Source organism: Ursus americanus, chromosome 5, assembly GCF_024610735.1.
Source record: "Ursus americanus isolate L20-20 chromosome 5, mUrsAme1.1.p, whole genome shotgun sequence".
In the NCBI taxonomy this organism is placed as follows: domain Eukaryota; kingdom Metazoa; phylum Chordata; class Mammalia; order Carnivora; family Ursidae; genus Ursus; species Ursus americanus.
In genome coordinates, this window is record NC_142131.1 from 76,331,106 (window position 1) to 76,356,202 (window position 25,097).

At 43.9% G+C, this 25,097-nt stretch overlaps 1 long non-coding RNA gene across 4 annotated transcripts in view; it reads left to right on the forward strand.

Moving 5' to 3' along the window:
- LOC148110152 (uncharacterized) overlaps nt 1–25,097 on the forward strand; it is a 124,755-nt gene that overhangs the window by 26,093 nt on the left and 73,565 nt on the right. The window contains exons 3-6 of one of the 4 annotated variants that reach the window (XR_015724620.1): nt 10,511–10,583; nt 12,134–12,213; nt 13,294–14,097; nt 14,276–14,756. This is a non-coding gene — a long non-coding RNA (uncharacterized LOC148110152). Of the gene's footprint in view, nt 1–10,510; nt 10,584–12,133; nt 12,214–13,293; nt 14,757–25,097 lie in introns of those variants that run through there. The other 3 variants (XR_015724622.1, XR_015724619.1, XR_015724621.1) reach the window with 3 other exon arrangements.

Here is a 25,097-nt window from a genome sequence, read left to right on the forward strand (position 1 = left end):
GATAGGCCTGCATTCACACTGCTTTCGTCCTTATTGGGGAGAGAGCATAGCTTCCCATGTGTAAATGGTTGGAATGCCACATAAAATCAACCCTGGCCTCATGTCATGTCTCTGCCTACAATTTCTGGAAACTGCTCTTTCCACCAAATTCTGAAAGGTATTAAATGGCAGGTTGTATATGAGCATTGGTTATGGGAAGTCTGGATTGCGCTCCTGTAACTTGGCTCAAAAGTGATTTATTTGTCTATATACAAAGCCCTACGAAAGAACACAAATGGTCTGCATCCTTCTTGGCAAATATATAAAAAAACAAAGGCAGGGTTGTACCGAAATATCACTTGTATCTCACATTTAAAAATTACAACGAGCCTGACCCAGTAGTTTTTGACTCTCAACATGATATGCCAGAAGTTTCAAGCAAATAAAAGACGGCCTGTTCTGAAAACGGGTTTGGCAAGACCTTGATGACCTCTGTGTGGCTCACACATGAAAAGTCAGTCGAGATAACTGGATTTATTAGGGGTCAGAGTTCACCAGTTAGACAACACCAGCTTTCATTGACAAAAGATAAATACGGCAGAAGGTCAGTGGCCGGAGCAAAGGCATTTGCTGAAGGCCAGCTGACACTGTGAAGACAAAAGTCCATGTGAAGTTTAGCTCCTACCCTCAAGCACATGGAGACAAGATACTATAGGCAGGACAGTGATTTGCAATACTCAGGGAAAGGCTTCAACTCCTAAGAGATGGTACCAGGCTCTCCTTGGAGAAGACTATTGAAGCACGAGTGGGAGGGAGATGATTCCATGAACCTGGAAGACATCTCATTGCAATGGCCATGACATGGAGCAGTCCCTGCTCCCCTGGGGAGAGCAGAGTCCGGGGAAATGTGCTGGGAAGTGGGATGAACCTCTCTTTCGACATTCTCTGCAAGTTGTTTCAGTTGCCTGCAAAGAGCTGGCCCCGAGTGGCTCATTAGTGCGAGGTGGAAGTTGCCTACGAGGAAGGGGGATGGTGTCTGTTGGGGCCTCAGCTGCAGAGAGCAGACCCTGGAGGGTGAATTCCCAGACACAGCCCTGATTTCCTGGCTGCTCCCGGGGAGGACTCTGCCAGCCTGGCCCTGTGTCTGCTTCCGTTGGGGAGAGGGCACTGGAGGCCCCCAATGATGCCGAGCTTTAATTTATGATCTGTTCGTGTCCTGTGAGTGCTTCATGTGCCGGAAGCCACAACCAGAAATGACTCACTAGTTCTCACCACTGGGCCTGCAGCAAATCTCAAGGCGCATGTTTGTTTCTTCGGTTCAGCTCATTAGAAGTTATCATTATCCATAGGAGCCCGAACCTCCTTTTTTGTATCCACTCCTGTGCCCAATTCAGGATACCTCGACTTTTTTTTTTTCTTTTTCCCCCATTTTTTTTAATGTGGTAAAATACACATGCCCTGAAATTTACCATCTTAACCATTTTGAAGTATACAGTTCAGTGAAATTAAATACATTCATTACATTGTGCAGCTATCCCCACCATCATCTCCGTAATGCTTTTCATCTTGTAAAACTGAAACGCCACCCATTAAACACTAACTTCCCGTTTTCCCTCCCGCAGCCCATTCTATTTTCTGTGTCTATGATTTTGATTTCTCTTAGTCTTTCATAAAAGTGAAATCATACACTATTTGTCTTTTTGTGACTGGCTTCTTGGCATAATGTCCTCAAGGTTCACCCATGTTATAGCTGGCTGCAGAATTTTCTTCTGTAAGTCTGAATAATATTCCATTGCATATACACACACACACACACACAGACACACACACACACAATTTTGCGTATCCATTCATCCTTTAATGGACTTGCATTGCTTCCATGATTTAGCTGTTCTGAATAACGCTGCTGTGAATACAGGTGTACGAATATCTCTCTGAGTCCTTGTTCTCAAATCTTTTGGGTGAACACCCAGAAGTGGAATTGCTGAATCATATGGTAGTTCTGTTTTTAATTTTTTGAGGAACCACCACACTGTTCTCTACAGTGGCTGCACCGTTTTACCTTCCCACCAACAGTGCTCAAGTGTTCCAATTTCTCCATATTTTTGCCAACGCTTATTGTTTTCTGTTGTGGTTTTGTTTTTGTTTTGTTTTGGACAATAGCCATCCTTACAGGTGTAAAGTGGTATCTTATAGTTTTTCTTTCCCTGATGATTAGGGATGTTGGACCTCTTTTCATGTGCTTGTTAGCCATTTGTGTGTGCTCTTCAAGTCTTTTGCCCATTTTTGAAGGGGATTGTTTGGGCTGGTTTTCTCCCAGGGCTTGCAGAGGGACAGCCAGGAGGGTCTGTGGTTCTCCCCTACCCTGTGGCCCCTCAGAGTCAGTCCTCAATTCTTTGTACTTCACAGGAATTCAAACTGTCCCATTCTCCTCCTGGCCCTTTCACATAGCGGCTCTGTTTCCTCCTCTATGACCAGGGTTAGAATAGCTTGTGAAGCCAACCATGAGGTTCTAGGGCAGCACTCCCTGGAGTTACCCCCATATCCCCCCCTAAGTCTCTGGGCTCCATGCTAGGGTGCTGGGCGGCAGGAAGGGAGCCAGCTGCTGGGTGATTTCTGTTGTGGGCAGCCATATGTAAAGTCACATGCAGATGGCCTACCTCACCCCTTCGAGGTGGTGAAAGGATCTGATTACAATGGCGTTTAGTAAGATTTGCACGGAGTAGGCTGGGATCAGTCTGTGTTGCTAGCCCAGCTTCTATTGATAAAGGTGTGGCGTTGTGATGTAGAGTGAGAAATATATATTTGGTCTTCATCCCAGTTCCTGGCAAAGAGCTCTTAAAAACCTTGGAATTTCCTGTGAGGAGGGAGCTATGAACAGACATTTCTGCAAAGAAGACAGACATCCAAATGGCCAACAGACACATGAAAAATTGCTCCACATCACTCGGCTCAGGGAAATACAAATCAAAACCACAAGGAGATACCACCTCACACCAGTCAGAATGGCTAAAATTAACAAGTCAGGAAATGACAGATGTTGGCGAGGATGTGGAAAAAGTCCTACACTGTTGCTCGGAATGCAAGCTGGTAGAGCCACTCTGGAAAACAGTGTGGAGGTTCCTCAAAAAGTTGAAAATAGAGCTACCCTATGACCCAGCAATTGCACTACTGAGTATTTACCCCAAAGATACAAATGTAGCGATCCGAAGGGGCACCTGCACCCCAGTGTTTATAGCGGCAATGTCCGCAATAGCCAAACTGTAGAAAGAGCCCAGATGTCCATCAACAGATGAATGGATAAAGATGAGGTGATAGATATATACAATGGACTATTACTCAGCCATCAAAAAAAATGAAATCTTGCCATTTGCAGTGACATGGATGGAAGTAGAGGGTATTATGCTAAGAGAAATAAGTCATTCAGAGAAAGACAATTATCATATGTTCTCACTGATATGTGGAATTTAAGAAACAAGGCAAAGGTCATAGGGGAAGAGAGGAAAAAACTAAACAAGAGGAAACCAGAGAGGGAGACAAAACATAGGAGACTCAATCTTAGGAAATAAACAGAGTTGCTGGAGGTGGGTGGGGGGATGGGGTAACTGGGTGATGGACATTAAGGAGGGCATGTGATGCACTGGGTGTTATATAAGATTGATGACTCACAGACCTGTACCCCTGAAACAAATAATACATTATATGTTAATTAATTGAATTTAAATTTTTAAAAATCCTTGGAATTTCCTATGAGGAGGGATCTATAAAGATGCCTTTTGCTATGTTAATGAGATGACTTTGGGAAAGCACCTGCGAATGGGGTGTGGGGTACCATTGGAGCCAACCAAGTGATTAAAGGGTTTGAACTTTCAGCCTCACCCCCTCCGTCTAATTGACCTCAGGTGCGCACAGTGCTGGAGATTGAGTTCAGTCACCAATGGCCAGTGATTTAATCAAATATGTCTATGTCATGAAGACTCCCTAAAACCCCAAAAGGACGGGGTTTGAAGAGCTTCCAGGCTATTGAACATGTGGAGGTACAGGGAGAGTGCAGGGAAGGTCCACACCTTTTCCCCATACCTTGCCTCCTGCATCTGTCAACCCAAATAAAGAGGTAAACTGAGACAAGCTCCAGAAACTGAGTTTATTCAAGAATAGCAGAGGGATTGCAATTCAGGAAATGCAAGCCGCAGGTGAGTCAGCTGAGGGTTCGGGGTGGGCTGTCTTTATGGGCAAGGAGCGCAAAGAAGGGGAGTCCAGTCAGAGTCCAACCAGTGAGTCCACTGGCTTGAGGGTGGGGAGAGATTCTTGGCAGGTAGTCATCAGTCCAGGAGGTGAGTTTCAGTCTTCTGTAAATCAGGCAGGTACAGGAAATCAGTGTCTCAGTTAAGTTTTGTTATGCTAAGGGCACTTGTATGAGATTCTCCATTTCATATTGATGAAGTTGTGGGATATCGGTGAGGTTCAGTGGGGTAGAGTCCGGAGCCGATGACCAAGAATGAATTCTTGAGATGTCTTTGGTGCAAAATGGTGGTTTGTTAAAGCACGGGGACAGGACCCGTGGGCAGAAAGAGCTGCTACCCCGGGGTTGTGAGGGGTGGCTGATTGTATACTATGGGGCTGGGGGAGGTAAGGAAAAAGGGAGGTTGAGAAAATACTTTCATATGTTAAAGAAGACTCATGGGATACCAGAGGCCTTGCCATTGTCAAGTTAAGGTTGTTGACCCTTCTAGAAGGCATTAATCAGTAAGGTAGTTGGGAGCTTCCTGGGAGAATGTTACTTTCCTCCTATCACGTGTCCTTGGCAATGGGCTGCAGGTTTAAAAGAACACTAGGACCTGCGTAAACTGAGGGAGACTCAGGTCTTACAGGATTGTGATCTCTGTTAGTTAATTATTTGTTTTGCCTTTCCTTAGCTTTAGGGCAGCCAGGAGTGCCTGAGGAATGTCACGTACATCCCTTGGTGGGGGGAGGGGGGATTGCAGGGTGTCAGTTTCTGCTTTGTCCTCAGCTTGCCTTCTGTTCCCCAATCAATATCTCTTGTTTTCTTTTAGATTGAAATCCTTTCACACCTCTCTTCCAATTGGCAGTGTCTGAATTCTGTCAACTGGTGATCTACTAAATAAAAGGTTTCTCTGACTTCTGTGAGCCACTCTGGTAAATGAACAGAACCTGAGAAGAGGGTCCTCAGGACCTCTGATTTAAAGCCGGCTTGTCCGAAGCATAGGTAACAACCTGAATTTATCACTGACGTCTCAAGTAGGGACAGTCTTGTAGGACGGGGCCCTTACCCTGTGGGATCCGATGCTGCCTCTGGGTAGAAAGTGTCAGAATTGAGTTGAATCGTAGAAACATCCAGCCAGTGTTGGATTAAACCCTCACATTGGCATTGGGTCGAGAGTGGGAAAGGAGCAGGTCCGTTCAGCTGTGGCTTGGCCGAGTTGCTAATCACCACTGTTGAGGTAAGAGACTTGCCAGTGATTTCCTGAGCAATTTTTACATGTTACGTGTGAACACTGTGTAAACCTGGTGAAGACGATGGTTTGGCCTCTGATTTGGGGAGGCCAGGGAAGAGGTGGACATGGCAGTGATGGAAAGAGAGAGAACCTTGTTACCTGCAGATGATTCTCTATCTCCCTTAGACCCTCTCTCCCTGCATATTTGTTACCATCCCACTGTGTTTCCTCAATTTTCTTTTCTTCCTCTCCTTTTTAAAAAGATTTATTTATTTATTTGAGAGAGAGAGAGAACGCGCACGTGTGTACGAGCAGGGGGAGGGGCAGAGGGAGAGGGAGTGAATCTCAAGCCGATTCTCCACTGAGCATAGATTCCTGACATGGGGCTTGATCCCAAGACCCTGAGCTGAAATCAAAAGTCGTACACTCAACCAACTGAGGTACCCAGGCGCCCCTCCTCAATTTTCTATCTTTAATTATAGTTTTAATTTGATATGTGTACCTCTTGATTTAATATACATATTAAATGTGTATTTTTAATACATATATTCCTCTAACATTTAACATTTTTAATTATTATTTAAATATATTATTCAATAAAATCAATATTTTATTACTTATATAATTTGTTATATAATATGTAATAACTATTTTAGTATTTCTGTATTTATACATACTTATAATAGATACAATCTTAATAGTTTATATTTTAATGTAATTATAATTATATAACATGTTATATAATTATAAATACATAACTTATTTATTATTAAAATGTTATTATAATAAATACATACATAAAATAAATATTAATTATATGTATCTAATTAATTAGTTCCCCTGATATTTATTGGAAAGGAGCATGGCTGAATGGTGAAGACTGTGCATTCTAAGCCCACCTGCCTGGCTTCAACTCCTGCCTTTTGCAGTTATTGTGTATATTACACTGTGTACCTCTTAATTACTGAACTCCCCTGTGCCTCAGTTTACTCATCTGTAACACGGAGATAATAATACTGCCCGCTAGGAGTAGTTGCAAGGATTAAGGGTTTTAATGTACGCACAGGAATTTAGAACTATGTCTGGCATGCAAGTCTCTGCAAGTGTTTGTTGTTTTCTTGACATGTACAGCGTCCCATCTCCAGGTACAATCTATGTTGTTAGAATTTTTAGTATTTTCACTATTTTCTGCATCTTAATGAAAAGGACGTGCCCTAAAATGGCAGTTGGGGTTGCAGAATAACAGAGGGGAGGGGGAAACGTGATACTGCAGGCTCCCAGTCTCTGAACGGGAAGGTGGGGGAGAAACAAGGGAAAACAAATCTGGCACCTAGTGCTAAGAGAGGCTTCCGAGTCTAACCAACATGGTAAGAATTTTGGAACATAATTAGACCATGTGTTCAGCTCTCTGTAAAAGATTGTTCAAAACTTCTGGTAGATTGATTACTCATTTCTGGTCCACATGCCATTTCTGAGGTATGGAGAAGGCAGAGGGAGCTTTCACGATTGACCTTGAAGGAGTTCCAGAGCAAGTCTCCCCAAAATGTGCCACTTTGGCATATGGACTATTTTGAGTTGAAGACAATTGAGACCCTGTGGGCTAAAGAGAAACTTTCCCCCCTCTTCAACTACTTAGAAGAATCTAAATGGGGTCTTTCCCAGAATTAGAGCTATTAGAGGAGATAAATTTTATCTGAATGAACTGTCTATATGACAGGGCAAATATCTTATTACCAAACATCTGTTCTTCTTATTACCCTGTGAGTTGCTCTCCTCCCCTTTGAAGGCCCGTGCCCCTGTCCTATTCTTAGCTCAGGATGCCATATATACCTCATTTTGCCTTTCTGCTTTGGAACCTCTCATGTATGTGGGGTTCCCGTACATAGGACATTAAATTCGATTTTCTCCTGTTAATCTGTCTCATGTTAATTTATTTTTTAATTTTTAATCTAAATCCAATTAGCCAATATATAGTACGTCTTTTGTCTCAGATGTAGTGTTCAACAATTTATCAGTTGTGTATAACACAACTTATTATGCTTATTACATCACATGCCCTCCTTAATGCCCATCCCCCAGTTACCCCATCCTCCCACCCTCCTCCGCTCCAGCAACCCTCAGTTTGTTTCCTATAGTTAGGAGTCTTTCATGGTTTTTCTCCCTCTCTGATGACTTCCATTCAGTTTCCCTTCCTTCCCCTATGATCCTCTGTGCCATTTCCTATATTCCACATATGAGTGAAACCATATGATAGTTGTCTTTCTCTGAATGACTTATTTCACTCAGCACAATATTGCCCAGTTCCATGCACGTCAATGCAAATGGTAAGTATTCATCCTTTTTGATGGCTGAGTAATATTCCATTGTATATATGAACCACATCTTCTTTATCCATTCATCAGTCGATGGACATCTGGGCTCTTTCCACAGTTTGGCTATTGTGGACATTGGGGTGCAGATGCCCTTTCGGATCACTACATTTGTACCTTTGGGGTAAACACCTACTAGTGCAATTGCTGGGTCATAGGGTAGCTCTATTTTTAACTTCTTGAGGAACCTTCATACTATCTTCCACAGTGGCTGCACCAGTTTGCATTCCCACCAACAGTGTAAGAGGGTTCCCCTTTCTCCACATCCTCACCAACATTTGTTGTTTCTTGTCTTATTAATTTTAGCCATTCTGACTGGTGTGAGGTGGTATCTCATTGTAGTTTTGATTTGTATTTCCCTGATGCTGACGGATGTGAAACCTTTTTTCATGTGTCTGTTGACCGTGTGGATGTCTTCTTTGGAGAAATGTCTGTTCATATCTTCTGCCCATTTTTTGACTGGATTATTTGGTTTTTGGGTATTGAGTTTGATAAGTTCTTTATAGATCTTGGATACCAGCCCTTTATCTGTTATGTCATTTGCAAATATCTTCTCCTATTCTGTAGGTTGCCTTTTAGTTTTGTCGACTATCTACTCTGCTGTGCAGAAGCTTTTTATCTTGATGATGTCCCAATCGTTCATTTTTGCTTTTGTTTCCCTTGCCTTTGGAGATGTGCCTAGCAAGATGTTGTGGCCGAGATTCAGCAATTCTTTTCTTACGTCTCAGGTTGAATTCATAGGTCTTCAGAATGATTTGATAGTTATTAGCTAAATTCAGGGGACCAGATGATACAAGGTCCCCTACTCTTCCACACTCTTGCTCCTTCCTGTCTCATGCCAATTTAATTCTTAGGACAGTTGCAAGAACCTTTTGAAAGCTAGAGGAAAGCTTTTCCTCCCCAACAACCTTGATTTGAAAGCACAAATAGAAAACCAGGGCAAATAGAGGAGTCTACATGCCTGTGTTCCTTCCCCCGACCGCCATTCTACTCCTCTCTCTCTTTGTCAACAGCCTATTTCTCCATTCCCATCTTCCATGTATCTATTATTAGGTTCCTGGAACCCATATCTCAAATATTTTATTGATTTATTAGAGAGTGCGCAAGTAGGGAGAGCAGCAGGCAGAGGGGAGAGGGAGAAGCAGGCTCCCCTCAGAGCAGGGAGCCCAGTGTGGGACTCGATCCCAGGACCCTGGGATCATGACCTGAGCTGAAGGCAGACACTTAACCGACTGAACCACCCAGACATCCCCCCCTTCTTTTTTAAAAGATTTTATTTATTTCTGGAATCCTTATTTCAATGAGGACTCAAGTCATTCAGCAAAAAATTTGTTTCCATTTTTTTCTCAGTGTTATGAACAGATCTAAGACTGTGATTAATTCAATTATGTGCTTCCAGATTTCCAAAAAGAAAGAAAAGGTGGGGGTGGTATTTTCAATTGGGTTGAGTTGGATTAAAAGTCCTATTTCAGTAGGGTTGAGAAAACAGTGAGGGATCAGGTTATAGAAAGAGATAGCGGAAATGATGATTTCTAAAAACTTGGGTCTTAGGAGAGTGAGAGCAAATATGACAGCAAATAGAACCTTATTATTTTCAAGATGGGAGAGATGTCCACGTTTACAATAGTGAAATAATACTGAAGGGAGGAGGGCAGTGAGGAGGGAGAGGGAAGTTTATGGCTGGTTTAGCCAGATCAGTGGGTCATCAGGATGAAATGAGATGCAAAGTGTCCAGAGAGGAAGAGCAGTGCTTCTCTCCTTAAACAGGAGAGAGATCATTTGAGAGCACAGCCAGGGAAATCTGTGTGGGTAAGAGGACATGGAGGGAGTTCTCTCTGCCAGCCTCCATGTTCTTAATGAAGTGAGGGTAAAGTGATGTGCCAAGGCGGTGGGGAGGCGGAAGGCAGAGGGTCTGAGGAAGGTAATAAAGGTTTCAAAACAACTAATAAAGGAAGCAAAGCTCACGGGGTGTCTGTAGAAGGCAGTTCCAAGGGCTGGGCTGATGCTAGGGAACTTGCATTTTGACTGGCAGTGAACTGCCCCAGCAGCAACGAGCATCTCAACATGAACGGAGAAGAAATGCAGATGTCATCTAAAATCCGGGCAGGATTCTGCAGCGATGTCGGGATGTTCTTGGAAGTTAGTGGGTAATCCTTCAGTTTTCTTCTTGGAGAGATTACCAATATAAACAGGGAGCAAGAAATAGATCGATGGCTTTTCTTTTTGTCAGTATTCCTCTAATCTATCCTCCCCGGCGATCGACTACAGCTCCATGATTGAATTACACTGCATTCGTCAGCGGCTGCATGTTTCTCTTTTCACTTGAGTGTCCTCGCTCTTGGCTGCTTCCATCTCTTGGAACCAGCCTATGGTATGCTTGGGGGTGTAAGGGAGGAAGAAGCGGACTTTAGACCTAAGTCATATGCTCTACCCCAGTAGAAACCAGAGTTTCTTCATTGTAGTTGGGATCCCAAATCTCCCTAGTGATAAAACGTTATTTTTCTTCCCTTTGTCATTGCCTGTTCCTTGTATGTGATCTAGACCTTGAACTTCTCTCTTCTTCACTCCACAGTCTTTTCTCAGAAACTCTGTTGTGAGGCTCTACACGACCACCCTATTGAAGGCTGTTTCCATTTAAAACATTCCTTCTTTAATTCATTCAAACTTATTTACTAAGCACGAATGACATGTTGTTTCTCACTGCAGGGCAGACACACAACGATGGGTGGAGGAAGCATGTTTCCTGCTCATGTGTGCCTTCCACATTCGGGGTTCACAGGTGAGATAACACGTGTTCCTGGATCGGGGTGATCAGGGAGCTGAGTGAGGATCTGCTTGCGGATGAACCCCAGTGGATGCCTCTGAGGGCGCATCTGTTAATATCTGAGGGCGGTTATATCACCGAGCACAACATCAGAAGCACATCTGAAGGATGTGTCCCAGTTCAGACAATAAGATTCCATCAACAGGAGAGACTCAAGCATGCACTTAAAAGTCAAGGTTCTTCACTACCCTGCAAGGATCAACAGATGGGCAACAGAGGGAATAACTGGCTGTTACGTATCACCATGAACTAGGCAGTAACTCTTTTCAGAGTCTTACGAATATTAACTAATTTCAGTCTCACCAAGTACTATTACTATTCCCATTTTACAGATGGGGAAACAGAGGCACACTGAAACAGAGGGGACTTGATAAGGGCAGAGATGTGATCCACACGCCAGCAGAAGGCTTCAAACCCACATTCTTACCCACCACACTGTCCTGCTCCTTTGTCTTCTGCCGCCTTACAATGTACCAGCATCTCTCAGGCTCTCTGTAGAGCGGATTATGGTTCCAGCTGAGTGCACGAAGGTAGCTCTTGTGAGAAACATCGTTACATAGATCTGTTTAAGAGGGAAATGTTTTAGGGGCGCCTGGGTGGCTCAGTTGTTAAGCATCTGCCTTCGGCTCAGGGCCTGATCCCAGGGTCCTGGGATCGAGCCCCATATTGGGCTCCTCCGCTGGGAGCCTGCTTCTCCCTCTCCCACTCCCCCTGCTTGTGTTCCCTCTCTCACTGGCTCTCTCTTTCTCTCTCTCTGTCAAATAAATAAAATCTTTAAAAAAGGGGGGGGGACATTTTAAAACTCGTAAAAAAACACAGAACATAAAATTTATCATCGTAACTAGTTTTAAGTGTGATTCACCCTGTTGTGCAGTCATCCCACCATCCAATCTTCAGAACTCTTTTCATCTTGCAAACCTGAAACTCTCTACCTGTTAAACAGTAACTCCCCATTTCCCCTCCTCCAGCCTCTGGCGACCTCCATTCTGCTTTAGTCTCTATGAATTTGACCACTTGAGAAATCATATGAGTGGAATCATATGGTATTTGTCTTTTTGACTGGCTGATTTCACTTAGCAGAATGTCTTCAAGGTTCATCCATATTATAGCATGTGTCAGAATGTCCTTTTTTTTAAAAAAAAGATTTTATTTATTTATTTCAGAGAGAGGGAGAAACAGCATGTGCAAGCATGAGTAGGGGGAGGGAGAGGGAAAAGGAGACTCCCTGCCGACTAGGGAGCCTGATGAGGGGCTCCATCCCAGGTGCCCCAGAATGTCCTTCTTTTTAGGGTCAATAATGCTCCCTTGTAAGTATATACACATTTTGTTGATCCCTTCATCCACCTTTGGCCACTGTGAATAATGCTGCTATGAACATGGGTGTACAAATATCTCTTTGAGACCCTGCTTCCAATTCTTTTGAATATATACTCAGAACTGGAATGGCTGAATCATACAGCAATTTTACATTTAATTTTTAAGGCATCACTATGCTGTTTCCATAGGGGCTGCACCATTCTGCATTCCCAAGAGCACTCAAGCATTCTAATAAATGGAAGTTTAAATTCTCCATTTGAATCACTGTGTAAGTTATCTCCTTTGTCCTAGTATCCACTGAAATCATAAAGGATCTTACCAAGTTCATTGTGGTCTGGCTGCTTATCAAGGACATATGAACACATGGACGGGAGGTTGCAATATCAAGAGAATTAAGTGGACCCATATGCACATAAGGGTCCCGGGGAGGTTGTTGCTCAGATTAGAGACCCCCTGAACGATGGCCATTAGATTTGGTCCAACTAGAAGTTACAGTCCCTTGAAAGTTCAGAGCAGATTCATGATTCTCTCCTCTTCCTGCTGGTAGTTCCACGAACACTTCCAGCAGGTTGTGGCTCTAGAATTTGCTCTAGAGATCAAGTGGGACCCTGACCTTTGCCCAACAACGCCTACCACAGGGATAAATAGACTCTGGAAAGCTCTCTGTTTGGAAGGAAGGGGACTATGTCAAATAACAGCTGTCAGAGGAGACCATGAGTCAGCATCTGTTATTGGAGGCACCATCTCACTCCATCTGTCCAGACTGGGTGGCTTTTGAGCTCTGCAGGTTTCCCCTGGTGACGCGGAGTTCACTGACTCCTTTGGTGTGTGTTGTGATAGAGATACCTGGGAGGCCAGAAAATTCTCTACCTCAGCACTTGACTTTCAGGAAGAAAGGAAGGGTGGGTACATGACCCTTAAGCTGATTATTATTTGCTGTCCTCTTTTGAACCCAGTAATACCAAATTTAAAATGAATTTCACAATATTTTATTTTGTTTTTTTTTAATAATAGTATTTTTTTATTATATTATGTTAGTCACCATACAGTACATCCCTGGTTTTTGATGTAAAGTTCCATGATTCATTAGTTGCGTATAACACCCAGAGCACCAAGCATGAGAGACTATGGACTCTGAGAAATAAACTGAGGGCTTCAGAGGGGAGGGGGTGGGGGAATGGGATAGGCTGCTGATGGGTAGTAAGGAGGGCACGTATCAGAATATTTTAAATCTATTTATAGGAAGAGCCAAGAAGGGATGTTTTAATTTCATTGCAATAATTATTTCATTGCAATTAATTTCTACTTATTTGAAACCCAACATGGCTTTTCTTTCTTTCCCATTCAGATCATATATGGCCCCTTTGATCCCATGCTGAGTAACAAAGTGCCATACCCATCCCTTTATCATATGGCCCCCAAAGATGACTCCTTGCCCCAGGCCATGGGCCAGCTGATACTCTATTTTGGATGGGTCTGGATGGGACTTGCTGCCTCAGATGACATGAGAGGTGAACAGTTTCTCTCAGCTTGGAGAGAAGAAAGGTCAAGAAAGGGATCGGTGTTGCCATTTCAGAGACTATCTTTGTGAGTGCGAGATGCCGTGAAGAGACATTTGATCATTTGACCCTCCATCGATGGGAGCACCAGAACCTACAGCTACAGCGGTTATCATTCAGGGACGTACAGATTCCCTGGTGATTGTGAGATCTTCACAGCCCCTTATGCAAGAATAGAGAAGGTGTGAATCATTTGCCCTCCCTGGGATGTTGCTCTGACACCCACATTTCAGAATGGTTATGGTTTTCATGGGACTCTGTTATTTTCTCATCAGAAAGGAGCTATGCCTGAATTTGGGGCATTCCTCAGGACAGTCCATTCTTCTAAATACCCAGAGAACATTTTTCCAGAAGTGTTTCTGGTACACAGCTCTTGAGTGTTCAGAGGTGGCGGTCCCAATGGAGGAATACGAATGCTCCCCAAATGCTGCTTTGGACGTGATTCCCCTCCAGTATTTTGAAGCGACCACGTCTGCGGGTAGTTACGTTGTCTACAGCGCTCGGCATGCTGTGGCCTGCCTGGCATGTTCCTGATCAGATCGGAAGTAGGATCAATAGAAGACATGGCCAGTGTGGGATCTAATCCCTGGAAGGTAAGATTTCCTCTGAAATGGTGGGCCAGGCACCAGACCTGTTTGGCTTAGAACTATATGGTTTCTTTGTAGTTCATGATTTCTCTTGTGGTAAAATACACATGGCCTACATTGACCATTTGAACCATTTTTAAGTGTGCAGTTCAGTAACATTAAGTACATTTATGTTGTTATGCAGGTAGCATGGCTCGGTGGTCTAAGTGCATTTATACTGTTGTACAAAACATCACCACCGACCGTCTCCAGAACTTTTCATCGTCCCCAGCTGAAACAATAACTCGCCATTGCTCTCTCTTCCTCCAGCCCCTGGCAACCACCACTGTACTTTTCGGCTCTATGAACTACTCTAGTACATCATATGAGTGGAATAATATAGTATTTTTCCTTTTGTGACTGGCTTGTTTCACTTAGCGTTAATGTCTTTGAGATTCATCCATGTTGTAGAATTGATGGATTCATATCCCTATGGAAAGCCATAAGAACAAATCTTTTTCGGGGCGCCTGGGTGGCACAGCAGTTAAGCGTCTGCCTTCGGCTCAGGGCGTGATCCCGGCGATCTGGGATCGAGCCCCACATCAGGCTCTTCTGCTATGAGCCTGCTTCTTCCTCTCCCACTCCCCCTGCTTGTGTTCCCTCTCTCGCTGGCTGTCTCTATCTCTGTCAAATAAATTAAAAAAATCTTTAAAAAAAAAAAAGAACAAATCTTTTTCTTTTTTAAAAAATATTTTATTTATTTATTTATTTATTTAGAGTGCACAAATCGGGGGAGGGGCAGAGGGAGAGGGAGAAGCAGACTCCCCGCTGAGCAGGGAGCCCCCTGTGGGCCTCAATCCCAGGACCCTAAGATCATGCATGACCTGAGCTGAAGGCAGACACTTAACCGACTGAGCCACCCAGGCACCCTGAGCCCATTCCTGCCATATACCCTCCTGTCGCTTTCAGACTTGGAGCAGTGTGAGAGGTGCCCGGAGGACCAGTACCCAAACAGGGGGAGAGATGGCTGCCTCCCGTGGGCCACCACCTTCCTGACCATTGGAGAACCCCTGGGAATGACCTGGGCCTGTGCAGTTCTTTCCTTCTCTCTCCTCACAGCTCTGGTTCTGGGGCCTTCGTGAAGCATGGGGACGCTCCCCTGGTGAGAGGCAACCATCAGTCTCTTGGCTTTGTTCTCCTCATCTCACTGACCCTCTGCTTCCTCTTCTTGCTCCTTGCTCTTCACTGGTTGTCCTTCCACAGTGACCAGCCTCCTCTGACAAACGACCTTTGGAATTGTGTTCACAGTAGCTCTTCCCACCATTTTGGCAAAGACCATCACTGTGGTTCTGGCTTTCACGGCCATGGGGCCAGGGAGCAGGGCCGGGCAGTGCATGGGGCCTCAAGCCTCTGACTCCTTTATTCTCCTCTGCTCCCTGGTCGCAGGGATGCTCTGTGAGTGTGGCTGGTGGACTCTCCTCACTTCCTAGACACAGACCCACACCCCGAGCCTGGACTCATCAGCATAAAGTACAGAGGGGGCTCAGCCACCACCTTCTACTGGGTCCCCGAGCTCCATGAGCATCCTGGCCTCGGTCAGCTTCTCTATTGCTTTTGTAGCCAGGAACCTCCCTGACACCTGCAGGGAGGCCAAGTCCTCACGTGCAGCACGCTGGTGTTAGGCAGTATCTGGGCGTCCTTCCTGCCCACCTACCACACCTGTGGAGGTCTCCGTCTTGGCCTCCATCCCAGGGTTCCTGGGAAGCGTATTTGCCCCTCAGTGCTACGTAATCCTGCCAAGACCAGACAAGAACACCCGGCCACAGGTAGAGAAAAGGTGACATGAGGAGGAGAATTAATTCTGAAACTTTGCCTTAAAGTGAGCTTCTTAGAGAAAAGAAAGCATAGCTAGAATTGTATGTCTTCTTTATTTTAAATATTTAACTATGTCAGTGGGGTGATCTTCCTGATATAATGGTTGAGGGCACCACTGTCCTCAGGCTGCTTGCTTCATGGAGTAGTTTTGGTCTTGGTTTTCAACAATGTTCAAGCCATCACCTTTTCTGCCTCCTTATGTGTGGAATCTGCCCATTTCCTTGCCTTTCTTTGGCTGTTTTCTCTTGGGTCTATTCTGTCTATCTCTTTAGAGGTCATTCTGTTACTGACCATCATCATCACTTCTCTGCTTCTGTGACGTCACCACGTATCACTGCTTGGTACAGCGTGGACCCATTTTTCTTACCAATTCTGCATTCCCTACTGGCCCCCATCATCCCGGAAGCACTAGAGTGCAGCGAAATAAGGTCAGACTTGAAAGTTAGAAAGGGAGTGATCTGCCCCCTACCTAAATGACCTTAAAGTTTTGCTAAACTCATTTAGACCTTTCTATGAAGGATGTGAGATAAAATCGAACGATGCCTAAATTATGTTCACCTGGTACTACCCAAATGGACATGAAGAAATCCATGTCCCTGGATATAAATAATATTGGACAGAATCAAATGAGCAAACTAAGATCATTCCTACAGGAAGCCTCAGTAACAGCAAAATGATAATACCATACATTTGTGTAATCCTTATATTTTTAGAGATAATTTGTCCTATCCTGTATAGATTCTGTAGTTACCTAAGCCACGGCCACTGTCGGTCAACAGAATGAAGGGCGAAGTCAGTTATGACAAGGTTAGAGAGAAGAAGGTTACTCAGGAACTGCAGTGTGCAAGCTGGCTTGAGGAATTTAGCACTCTTCAGGACCAGCCTAGATATTCATGACAGTCCCAAATGCAGATGAGGAATGGGGCGGGCAATCTCTGAGCTGAGCAGGAAGAAAGCATCATGGTAGCTGGAAGCCTCCCATAGCCCTTTCCACTACTTTCTACTACTCCCTTTTACGGGCTTAGAATTATTTCCTATGTTGTTTTTATTTTGATTTGGTCACCAGGGAATCAAAGTCTTAGCAGGCTCTTATCCCAATGCCTGTCTCCACCCACTTAGCTTTTGGGAGTAGTATTTTAAAATATTTAAAAAAAAGAAACCATGGTGTCCAAAAGACAGAAAGCAAACAATCTAGACTGTCAATACAATTCTACATCCAGGGAAAATACCTGCCTTGGAGGGCACCTGGGTGACTCAGTGAAGCACCTGCTTTCGGCTCAGGTCATGATCCCAGGGTCCTGGGATCGAGTCCCGCATCGGGCTCCCTGCTCAGCGGGGAGCCTGCTTCTCCCTCTGCCTGCCGCTCGCCCTGCTTGAGCTCTCTCTCTCTCTCTCAAATAAATTAAATAAAATCTTAAAAAAAAATACCTGCCATCGACGAAGGTGAGAAAAATACGATTTTGGACAAAAGGACACAAAGAGAGTTAGTTGTGAGCACACGTGTTTTAGGCTTGTGGGTCCCACAGGCTCTGCTTCGACAAATCCATCGATTCTGATATTACAGTGCAAAATCAGCTGCTGAAAATAAGTCAATAAATCGGTGTGACTGTGTGACGATAACCTTTATTTATGAAATAGGAAACCATTTCAGGGTCCATAGAGCTCATGTTACAGATCAAGTTTTGGAAAATTGAGATATTTCCAATTTTTTGTCAGCATTATTTTGTAATTCTCAGTGAAGAGACCTTGCATGTCATTTGTTAGATCTATTCCTAAATACTTTATATATTTGATGCTATCATAAGTTCAACCTTTTAAATCTCACTTTTTTTTTAAAAAAAGATTTTATTTATTTATTTGACAGAGATAGAGACAGCCAGCGAGAGAGGGAACACAAGCAGGGGGAGTGGGAGAGGAAGAAGCAGGCTCACAGTGGAAAAGCCTGATGTGGGGCTCGATCCCACAACACGGGGATCACGCCCCGAGCCGAAGGCAGATGCCCAACCGCTGTGCCACCCAGGCGCCCCAGTAATGCTATTTTTAATTCTTTGAGGAACCTCCAAACTGCTTTCCACAGTGGCTTCACCAATTTGCATTCCCACCAACAGTACAGAGGAGTTCCTCACTGACTTGTCGTTTTACCTTGTTTTCTGTGACCTTGTTCAGTTCAATTTTTAGTGCTAGCATGTTTTTTGGATTTTCTACATAGGTGTTCATGTCTTCTGATCAATTATAGACAATTTTACTTCTTTCTTTCTGGTCTTCGTGGGTCTTATTTATTTTTCCTCCTTATTTCAATGACTAGGACATCGAGTGTGGTGTTGAAAAGAAATGAGTTTTTCAGAAGATGCCCTGCATCAGGTTGAGAAAATTCCCTTCTAATCCTTGATCCCCGAGAGTTATTACAAGCAGGTGTGAATATTGCCACATGCTTTTCTTGGCTCTATTGGCACGAAGGTTGGCTTGTATTCTTCATTCTGTCAAAATTGTGAATTCCGCTGAATTTTTCATGTTCAGCAATCTTGTAAGCCCTCCTTGGTCATGAAAGTATTAGTCTTTTTAATATATTGTTGGAATCAATTCGTTAATATTTTATTAAGTGCTTTGCATCCGTGTGCAGAGGACTTATTTTTCTATCATTTTCATCAGGTTTGGGTTTTGGAGCTGTACCATCCTTGTAAAACAAATTGGGAGATATTCCTTCCTTTATTCACTGAAGTAGTTCGTAAAATTTTACTTCTTGCTACTATGTTCGACAGAATACATCTGGTGACATGTCTCTTCAGATAGTTGCCCATTTTCTAAATTGAATTGTTTACCTTTTTAATTTTATTATTATTAATTATTATTATTTTTACTGTTGAGTCTTTAGATATTCTAGATAGTGGTCTGTTGTCAGGTATTTTTTTTTTATAGATTATTTATTTATTTGAGAGAGAGAGAAAGCATGTGGCGGGGGAAGGGGCAGAGGTAGAGAGAGAATCCTCAAGCAGACTCCCTACCGAGTGCAGAACCCAATGTAGGGCTCAATCCCAGGATGCCAACCAAGACCATGACCTGAGCCGAAATCAAGAGTTGGCCGCTCAAACAGCCTGGCCACCCAGGTGCCCCAAGTTGTCAGGTATTTTGCAAATATTTTCTCTGAGTCTGTAGTTTGTCCTTAAAAGGAATACAGTGGAGGGGGTCACACTCCATAGATTAAGGCCCACTGAGTAGCTGCAGTAATCAAGGCAGAGTAGTGTGTGCAAAGGGATGGACATACGGATCAGTGGAATGCAAATCTGCCCGCCTGACGTTGCACAGAGGTGCAAAAGCAATTCACCTGAGAAAGGATAGCCTTTTCAACAGATGGCATTTGAGTAACTGGACGTTCCTAGGGGGAAGAAAATGAACCTCCGTATAAGCGTCACACCTTACACAGAAGTGAACTTGAAATAGATCACAGACTTAATATAACCACGCAAAACATAAAATTGTTAGGAAAAAAACCTAGGATAAAACTGTCAGTGCCTAGTGCTATGGGAATAGTTCTAGATTTGGCACCAAAAGTGCAGGTCATAAAACACAGATACATTGGACCTCATCAAAATTAAAAATGTCCATCTGGGGGCACCTGGCTGGCTCAGTCGGAAGATCGTGGGACGCATGATCTCGTGGTCTGAGTTCAAGCCCCACATTGGGTGTAGAGATTACTTAAATAAAAACTTTAAAAAATTTTAAAAAAATTAAAAATGTCCTTCTGCAGAAACCCATGTGAAGGGGTGAAAAGGCAGGTACAGATGACTTCACTGCTGTATTCTTTTTTTTTTTTTAAAGATTTTATTTATTTATTTGACAGAGATAGAGACAGCCAGCGAGAGAGGGAACACAAGCAGGGGGAGTGGGAGAGGAAGAAGCAGGCTCATAGCTGAAGAGCCTGATGTGGGGCTCGATCCCATAACGCCGAGATCACGCCCTGAGCCGAAGGCAGGCGCTTAACCGCTGTGCCACCCAGGCGCCCCTCACTGCTGTATTCTAACCAGCGTTCAAAGAAGAATTAATACCAAGTCTTTTCAAACACTAACAAGAAAAAGAAGAGGGGGAACACTCACCGACTCATTTTCTGAGGCCGATATTCTCGATACCAAACCCAAAGACATGGTAAGAAAGGAAAACTAGAGACCAGCATCTCTAAAGAATATGGATGCAACACCCTCAACCATGCACTGGCAAACCAAACCCCGCAGCATACACGGAAAGAATTACACACCGTTACCAAGTGGGATATATCCCAGGAAGGCAAGAGAGTGTGCCCTTGGTGTCCTAATACAGCCCAAATTGAGAGCCCTTGCCGAGCAATTAGATGTTTAACAGTCTTTCATGAATTGGATGACCTCTTTGGGGGTTTGGGGGGGAAGCCATAAACCAATAGTTTTCTTTCTCCTTCTCCATTAAACACGGAGCCGCTGGACTCCAGGAATGGAACGCCTTTTATCCCACTGGGTTGGGGAATGAATTGTGACACAGCAAAACAAGCAACAACACAGGAGTTTGCGTCTATAGCGACACCTTCTGTGCGGTTCCGTGGTCTCCGAGGTGGATGCCCTTACACTGATGTCAACAAGATGGCAGAACAGGAACCCCCCCCCCCCCCACGCCACAGAGGCAGATTTAACACACGGACCAGGTACTTTTGTGAGAGACCCAGAAGCCAGCTGAGAGGTTTCTGCACCCCCAGGCCAGCATGAAACCGGGTAGGGAAATTCATGGCGTCCTAGGCAGAGTCCCATCCCCATTGCACAGTGTGGTATGATAGGGAGGAAGCTCCCAACTCCTGCCTTGTCCCTGGAGAGAGAAAGGAGTGGAATGTATGTCCAACGTTCCCGAGCATTTTGGGTGCAGCCAGAGGGACTGATTTCTATTTCGCCTGGATCTAAGTGCGAACAGAATTGGGATTCCAGTTTGGGGGTGATCACATTGGTTTGGTCGAGCACCAGAGTGTGCAGTACCAGGGAAGGACACTGGGTGGAGCGCCATTCCCAAGTCTTACGGCAGCAACAGGGAGGCCGCAGTATCGTAGATCGACACCAGGGGGAGCTCCCGAGCAGAAGCTGGCAAACCTCTTTGGTAGCTGACCCCTAGGAGCCCAGAGAGGATGCCAACCGAGAAAGGCTTTAGAGGCCTCTAGAATCTCTAGCTGGGCTGGTTGGAGAAAGCACTCACAGCATGAAACCATACCAGAAAGACTGGGAGAGAGGTCTGATTTTTCAAATGCTGAGTCTGCCTTCCCACTCCTCCAAGACGGGGAAACATAGCCAATACAAAGGAACAAATTAAGTCTCCAGAAACCAACCCCAAAGGAATGGAAATATATAAATCCCCAAACAGAGAATTCAAAATAACTGTCCTAAGGGTGCTCAGTGAATGAAAAGAGAGCACAGATAAACAACTAAACAAAATCAGGAAAATTGTCCAGGTCAAATCATTTTTACAAAATATTTGCAGAGTACTTGGAGTTTTTAGGAAAGAAAGTGAAGGCTAGGGCTGCATGCAGATGTTGGGATTTGAAGGTTCAGGTCCCTGCCACAGACTCAGTCAGGTATCCACTCTTCAATTCATTTAACAAATGCTTATGGAGGCCCTACTGTGTGCCATGCACTGTGCGGGGTGGTGGATTACAGCAAGAACTAATTACCTTTCCTGAGCACTCTCAGAGCTCCGTGTCTCTAATCTAGTTTTAGGCTAGAAATCTTGGCTACCAAGATAATTAGGATTTACAGGAGGAAGGGAAGGCATGTGTTACAAACCTTTTTCCATGATCCATGTCATCTGCCACAGGACAAGTCATGGGGAGGTTGCCCCAAAACGCACTTATGGGGGGGGGCGCCTGGGTAGCTCAGTTGGTTAAGCATCTGCCTCTGGCTCAGATCATGACCCGGGGGTCTTGGATCGAGTCCTGAGTCGGGCTCCCTGTTTAGTGAGGAGTCGGCTTCTGCTTCTGCTTTTGCTCCTCCCCTCTGCTCGTGCTTTCTCCCCCTCTCTCTCTCAAATAAATTTTTAAAAAGTTTTTAAAAAGCACTTATTTTTTTTAAAGATTTTATTTATTTATTTGACAGAGATAGAGACAGCCAGCGAGAGAGGGAACACAAGCAGGGGGAGTGGGAGAGGAAGAAGCAGGCTCCCAGTGGAGGAGCCTGATGTGGGGCTCGATCCCAGAACGCCGGGATCACGCCCTGAGCCGAAGGCAGACGCTTAACGACTGAGCCACCCAGGGGCCCCTAAAAAAGCACTTATTGAATAGAAGTTACTGTAGTATGGAGGCCAGCTAAATGGACCACTTATCTTTCCTTGGGTGATTTAACTGCCTGGTTAGAGTTTAGGTTAGATTTGCTTGCTTCTGAAGGACTTAGAGTGTCCATGTCCAGAAAAAAATGAAATGTGAGCTAAAATTGCAGACAGTCTAGTGATCCGTGAACGTCTCTTGGGTTGTGGTCTTAATCTGTTTAGTTCTTGGAATAGTGTGGAACTTTTTAAATGTTTAATGTCATCTGCGTGCTGGATTGTGGCTTACTCATAGCTGGTGTTCAGTAAATGTGAGCTGGATGCCTGAAAACAATTGATTATTTCTGGTCCCAGCTCTCCTACTCCCATCTTTAAGTAGTGAGTTTATTTTGAACATATTCTTCAGTTTCCCCCCCCCACCCTGACATTTTCCTATCAATTGCATCACAATTGTGCTTTTGTATTATGTATTAGTAGTTCTGTGCCCATTATGGGAGGGAACCCTTTAGATTAAGAGAAGCTGAAGGGACAAGTGAACTCCATTGCAGTATGTTGACCTTATTTGGATTCTGATCCCTATAGGCAAGATGTGAAAATAAAACAAAACATATTTATAAGACAGTGGAAAATTTAATCATTGATGTGATAATTGAGGAAATGAAGGATTTACTGTCCATTTCTTTTAGGGGTGACACGGTATTGTGGCTAGGTTGTTTAATAGAACCTTGTTTAAATATTGAAATACTTTAGTCAATAAAGACAACACTGATAATCTCAACTGCATAAAAATAAGATAGTTGGGTTTAGGAAAAACTACCCAGAAGTAGAGTGAAAAGATAACAGATGGAGAAAAATTATTTTCAATTAATTTTTTAAAAACTGCTGCTCTCTAGATATCAAATGTTCTGAAAAATTAAGAGAAAGACCAACCTAATAGAAAACTGGACAAAGATTTGATCAGAAAGGTAAGTCTAAATGGACCTCCAGCATAGAAAAAGAAGCCGATGATAATACAAATGCAAATTAACGCTGCTCCCAGGGGGATTCTGGGAAGATGACAGTAGTGGCACAACTTTTGAATTTATTCTGATTTCCCACCTGAAAACAGAGCAACTAGAAAGTAGAACCAAACAGACGTGGTAACACACAACCCCGTCAACACACAGGATCCTATCAACATTTGCAGAATACTTCAACCAAGAACAGCAGAATCCATGTTCTTTTCAGGTGCCCACAGCACACATACTAAGACCATCTCCTGGGTCATAATACAAACCTCAACCCACTTAAAGAACTGAATCATATATACATACAGTGTGTTCTCTAACCTCAGTGGAATCAAAGTAGAAACCAGTAATGGAAAGACAACATAAGAATCTCCAACTCTTGGAAACTCAAAAACACATTTCTACATGACCCATTGGTCAAAGAACAAGTCTCAAGGAAAATAGAAAATACATGAAATAAAATTTGGGGCGCCTGGGTGGCTCAGTCGTTAAGCGTCTGCCTTTGGCTCAGGGCGTGATCCCGGCGTTCTGGGATCGAGCCCCACATCAGGCTCCTCCGCTGGGAGCCTGCTTCTTCCTCTCCCACTCCCCCTGCTTGTGTTCCCTCTCTCGCTGGCTGTCTCTGTCTCTGTTGAATAAATAAATAAAATCTTAAAAAAAAAAAAAAGACAGAAATGACCAGGCTCAGATGGTTTCACTGGAGAATTCCGTGAAACAATTTTTTAAAAAGATTTTATTTATTTGTGAGAGCGAGCAAGAGAAGGAGAGAGCACAAGTTGGGGGGAAGGGCAGACCGAGAGGGGGAAGCAGACGTGGGAAGCCCGACACAGGGACCCTGGGATCATGACCTGAGCTGAAGGCAGACACTTAACTGACTGAGCCACCCAGGTGCCCCTCTGTGAAGCATTTCAAGAATTAACACCAATTCTACACGGTATCTTCCATGCCATAAAGGAAGAGGGGACACTTGGCATTAACAAACTATTGCTAAATAGCAACTAGCAATGTGTAAAAACAATGATCTGATGAACAAGGGATATATTCCAGGGATGCGTGGCTGGTTTGGTGTTTGAAAATCAAAGAAGATTCTGGGTGGCTCAGTTGGTTAGGTGACTGCCTTCGGCTTGGGTCATGATCCTGGAGTCCCGGGATCGAGTCCAGTGTCGGGCTCCCTGTTCAGCAGGGAGTCTGCTTCTCCTTCTGACTCTCCCCCCTCTCATGCTCCCTCTGTCTCTCTCTCTCATTCTCTCTTTCAAATAAATAGATAAAATCTTAAAAAAAGGAAAATCAAAGAAGATTAAAGAAGAGTTAGTTTACAGGATTTCATACCTCATTATACATCTGTAGTAACCAAGACCGTGTAGTACAGACCACGTGATAGACCTGTAGATCAATGGAACAGTCTGCAGAGAGCATTATTTGACCCATATAAACATGGCCACTTCATTTTTGACTAAACTGCAGGAGCAATGACAAGCTTTTCAAAAAATGGTGCTGGAGGAACTGGTGTCCATAGGTACACACACAAAAAATGACATTTGACCTAAACCTCACACCCAAAATAGAACTCAGATGCATCGTGGACTTCAATGTAAAATGTGAAACTATAAGACTTTTAGAAAAATGTAGGAGAAAAATACTCAGGATCTAGGGTTATGAAAAGCTGTTCTTATATTTAACACCAAAAGCACCACTCTTCAGAAAATTGACACATCGGACCGTGTCAAAATAAAAAACTTTGGCTCTGGGAAAGCTAATTTGAAAAGACTGAAAAGACAAGGCACAAAGAGGGAGAAAATATTTGCATAAGGCATATCCTATAACTGGACTAGTATCTATAATACATAAAGAACTCTCGGTTCGCAAGAGTGAAAGCAAACAATC